Source organism: Rhipicephalus sanguineus, chromosome 2 (assembly GCF_013339695.2).
Source record: "Rhipicephalus sanguineus isolate Rsan-2018 chromosome 2, BIME_Rsan_1.4, whole genome shotgun sequence".
NCBI lineage: Eukaryota > Metazoa > Arthropoda > Arachnida > Ixodida > Ixodidae > Rhipicephalus > Rhipicephalus sanguineus.
The window spans coordinates 119,966,534-119,971,701 of record NC_051177.1 but is presented as its reverse complement, the minus strand read 5'-3'; the positions used below and the strand labels follow the sequence as shown (position 1 = coordinate 119,971,701).

The 5,168-nt window shown below is 45.1% G+C and overlaps 1 non-coding gene across 1 annotated transcript; it reads right to left on the bottom strand.

Moving 5' to 3' along the window:
* Nucleotides 1–577: 577 nt before the first annotated feature.
* On the bottom strand, nucleotides 578–650 carry Trnak-cuu (transfer RNA lysine (anticodon CUU)). Its single transcript has one exon. It is a non-coding gene; the product is annotated as a tRNA-Lys (tRNA).
* Between the last annotated feature and the right edge of the window lie 4,518 nt (nucleotides 651–5,168).

Sequence of the window (5,168 nt, the reverse complement as noted above, 5' to 3'; positions counted from 1 at the left end):
CATGCTCTGCAGTGTTGTCCTTCCTACCCGCGCAAAAAAAAAACAAAAAACAAAAATAATGACTTCAGAAAACATACAGCCACTCCACGCAAAAAAAAAAAAGAAAAAACGGAAGTGACGTCAGGAAACGAACAACAACAAAAAGAAAAGTGACTCCGCCCCCGTACCTCAATGAACCTCCGGAAAGGGAGACGAGAAGGGAGACCCTGTTATCTTTATAGTGGCCAGACTCATAGTGACATGGCGTCGTTATATCTCGAGCAGTTGCGAATACATTATACTAAAATTTTTGATGTCGCGCTTCAATCCGTGAGTGTACTGTACACAGGGCACTCTGGATTTCTTTCTATTTTTCGTTCAGAATCATATTTGAAGAAGTTATAGGGCTGTAACAAAACTAGCTTACAGTAGGTGGTCTCTGCGCGCGATCACAAACTGAAAAGGAACGAGCGAGTAATGGAGACAGGCGGAATTTGTCTTCAGGCAACGTATATGCCTGAATTCGAACCCGAGTACGTGTAACAGTAAAACAAAAGGAAAACGCAATTGGCATTAAAGAACGAGAAAAAAAAAACTTCGCCCAACGTGGGGCTCGAACCCACGACCCTGAGATTAAGAGTCTCATGCTCTACCGACTGAGCTAGCCGGGCGGACATACGCCGAGCTCAAAAAAGACTATGACAAAACTGTGGGGGGTAGAAAAAAAAAAAGAAAACAGAGAACGAGAGCAACGAGAGAGTCACAGGTGGAAGTTGCAGTAGGAGGTGGAGATCTGCGCCGTGCTCCCGACCGGGCTGCACAAATTAGGCGCCTTTTTCCTCTTCAAACTTCGCCCCGAGATGCCTCTCCCTTTTTTCTCCGCGGCCTCTCCGCTCTCTTATTTCACCCCTTTCCCCTCCTCCTCCTCCCAACGACGCTGCATGCGCCGTGGAGCAATGGCGCTGAGCCGTGCTCCGAATTAGGGTTGCAGAAGTTGCGCCTTTTCTTTTCCTCAACCTCTCCTCCTCCTCCTCTGCGCCTCTGCGTCATCTGCGTTTTCCGCCGGCTATGGCTCTGCATGCATGCAGCAACGGCACGCATGCATGCGAATGCCGCTCGCTCATTGGAACTTTGCCCAGGCCATATGCCTAGACTGACGCTCGGCCGCGGTGACCAGCTGGTTCGCAACTTCAGAGTATTCAAACCTGCGAGACACAAGTCCGAGTTCAGCTTACGGCGATCTCCACATTAGATTAATTACGCCAAACTCTATGGGTTAGCGCTGTCACCCCAAATGAAAGCTAGCCTCGCAGTGACCTCCTCCATCCCCCCCCCCCCCCCCCCCCCCAATTTCATCGCATCTGCGTAACGAGACAGATCCTTCGCCCCGGCTGATCTTTCTTAACCTTTGCGTTGGGCGGTAATTCCGACGCGCCAGTCGTAATAAATCAAAATTTGCGCTAAATTGTTGCCATCGGCCAGCCATGCATGCATGCTCACGTTAAAAAAAAAAAAGAGTGAGAACGTAGGTATTAAGAATATCAGCATTCCATGTCCATACTACCACAACAAGAAGGACGTCACTTCCACTTCTCCAAGAGCCATGGTCGTTGTGGTTCATGGAGCATCAGCTTGTGGGTCATTGATCTGTGCAGGAAACTTGCTCTCCGAACCATTCAAGCAAACTTCCGCAAAGTGATTTCCATAGAACATCAGACTATGAGCTGGTGTTTTTTTCCCTTTTTCTCTTTGCAACGTCCTTCCGCAAGTGCATGTGCCATATCTTTCTTGTAATTATTAATTGCTTATCCTGAATTTTGAACGCACAGCAAGCTTAATTTCCACCTTTCTCAAGCAAGGCTTGCAAGCACGCAGTACGTCAGTCATGAACATCCACTTCCTGTGTGATTACACACCGCTAATCAAACGAACCCTGTTGCTCTGCTCTACACCTGCGAACTAGACACCATGGACATCCAAACACATGAACACCAACACCATGAACAGGCTGATATGGCAATGCTGATGGGAAAACACTTTAGTATGCCATGTCACATGCATGGTGACGTCACACATACGCTGTGCATTCTTGCCTCTTGTACGCGTCACACACAGGCCATCAACTACTGTAGGCCAACCACGTCATACCACCAGCTAGGTAAGTCAAGTGGTCTTAGAATCAAGCATCAATCTCTCTTGTTCAGTGTACAATGAACATACACCTACCAATTTCGTAGCACACCTACAAAAATGGCTGCACACAAACACGCTGCACTTCGTGCGTGCATGTTGATGATGATGATGATGATGCTCCTGGGATGATTGGCACCTACCCACTCAGGAGGATCGGCCAAGAGACAGGTGTATCATATAGTCTTATGGTACATTCGACTGGTCGTTTTCAAGCGCTCCGCAGGCGCTGAAAAAAAGTGTGTAAAATAGCAACTAACCATTGCAACTAACCATTGCTGAGCTAGTTGGTAAGTATTCATTCTAAAAAGACAGGGCGTGCAAACACGGACACAAGAAAGAAGTCAGGACACCACAAACGCTGCCTCTTGTACTTGTGGTGTCCTGACTTCTTTCTTGTGTCCGTGTTTGCACGCCCTGTCTTTTTAGAATAACCATTGCTACTAACATTATCGGGTCAAAACGTGATCAGGAAGGAGAAAGATGACTTGCATACCTGCTTGTTCTCGTTGAAAAGGTATAAAGCTGTTGAATTCAACAGTTTCAAACACAGTCAGAGCGCTCTCAAACGACCAGTCGAATGTACCATTAAATATTTTAAATGCTAACAGAGGTTACAGAGTCAGCTAGAATGACCCGAGTTATTTTTAATGAATCCCAGTTTTAGCCTAGAGCATGTTGCATAACCTCCCTAAGGAACAAAAAATTATGCCAGGAGGACGTAATTTAAAAATTATTAGCGGTTGACGCATAAAATGAATCGATTTGACTCGCATGTGAATTCCTCTACAACACTGCATATATTCCTGTTCTGTGTTCTTACGTATTGTCGTCTTTGCGCAGTTTAAACTTGACGGTTGGATTAGAGTCCAAGCATCCTTTCAAAACAAGCATACTGCAGGCAAGAAGGCACTGCAATATTTCTGCACCCCAAAGTGCTGCCTTTCAGTGCTTTGTTTCGATCAACCGAATGCAGCTGCGTCCCCTTTTATACTGTAGATATGTATTTCATGAATAATGTAATCGCATCAGTTCTTTCTGTTGCTTGGTTTGCAGTTATTACCTCATGTTGAATGGTACACCTCATGTTGTATAGACATCACTCAAGCTACATGGCAGACCATGCATTGTTAACCAAAACGAAAACCATAACCAAAATAATATTTAGTGACCAACTTGGCAAAGCCAAGTTGGCTACTTGCATAGTAGGTTAACAGACAGAAAAGTTGGGGGAATACCAACTTGTCTCAAGGATTCCTCACTTCTACAGTACACTTTTACTTTTGTCCAAACTGCTAAGATTGAATCGTACTGACATGAAGATGCCCTTCCAGGAAAAAGGAACAGGTTACAAGAACTGATAGAGTACACACAAAATAAAATTTACTTGTGGCTAAGCCATTGCTGGCGTGATAACTACAGTTATTAACACTTGCCAATAAAAGTTATACAGTCAGAGGCAAGACAACACCCAGTAATGAAGAAACTTCAGCACAACACAGAATTGTTACTCTACCCTGCCAACTTTCAGCCGTCTCTCACCAGTTGACAAGATCTACAGTTGAAACAGAAAAAAAAAGTCATTGTCAACATTAAAAGGTGTTATCTCCTATATTTGTTATTAGCATCCACATATAACACATAGGCAAACCATTTAGATTTACTTCATTATGCCCAATAATTTGTGAAATAATTATTGCACCAGATTGAACCTCAACCTCATGAACCTCCTGTCGCAATAATTCTTCCAATACTTCAAATACAAGTGAAGTTATATGTAGTTATCACAACGCCCCAGCACTTCTCTCCTTTCATCATGAACATGCTGGAAGCCGTGCAGGGTGCCAGTAAAGCCCTGTTCAAAAGTTATGTCGCCCGGTGTCATGTCGCCCGGTGTCATGGCTTCGGTCATTTTCTTGCATTGTTATTCTTTCTTCCTTATTTCAGGTTCAGGTGTGCATGGTGTCCTCTAGAAAGGCTCGAGCTATTCGGGCTAAAGTCACTGGAAAACATTTATGTGTAGTGACTCTGACTCGGGCCAACTTGCATTGCCACCACATGGAGGAAAGTCATTCACCGAGACCAAGTGGAGCACAGATAAGAGGGCTTGTTATGGCTCATGGTGGCTCTTGTGCATACACAGTGCAGAAGTAGTAATGCAGAGCTGTAGCCTTCCGAATGGACAGCAGGTCTGGGGTGCAAGCCATTACTCGTGCACTTCAGTCTGGCCGAACTATGTGCATACCTGGTGCAAACCGGCTTTGTCCTGCACCCACATGACCAACAGGTAGTAGCCAAAACTAGATTGCAGATACAGAATCGCTGTCAACTAGCTCAGTACGCCATGATGTCTGCAAAGGCATCTAGCTCGCGAGGCACACCCAAGATTGCATGTTCTGGTAAGCACACATGTGGTGTTGAAGATATTGACATGCATTGATGAGTACTCTATTAAAGGGCTCGGTGCAAGACAAGTGACCAACTAAGGAACAAAGCGTTTGAAAGAGTAGCACGTAGTATGCTGGGCACTGCCTCACACGAGTGCAGAATAAAACAAAACCTTTGGCACAGAGCCATTGAACAAGACCGGGAAAGCAAACACGAAATGGTTTTTCAGTCTTTGTTACATTGCAGACATGTATACTATTTAATCGTTTAGCTAAAAATTTGCAACCACGCTATTACCAAGGGCGTTCTCGTGGTCAAGAAATCGGCCAGTACCTGTTGGGCTCGCTTGCTCCCACATGCCGCGTAGCTGAGGAGAGAACAGGCGATGTTTGGCTGTTTTCGACATGAAATTGTAAATTCTTAACATGCTTAACACACGCTTCTAGACCACTTTAGCCATGATACCAGCAATTTTAGTGGCATGAAAGTAATGTGCCAAAAACCAACGTAAAAGGGCTACTTGTGTGTTCTTGCCAACATCCACCAGCACAAATGTACACGCACAGCCGCGTACCAGCGAGGCTGTGCCTGTCAAAAGATACGAAAACATA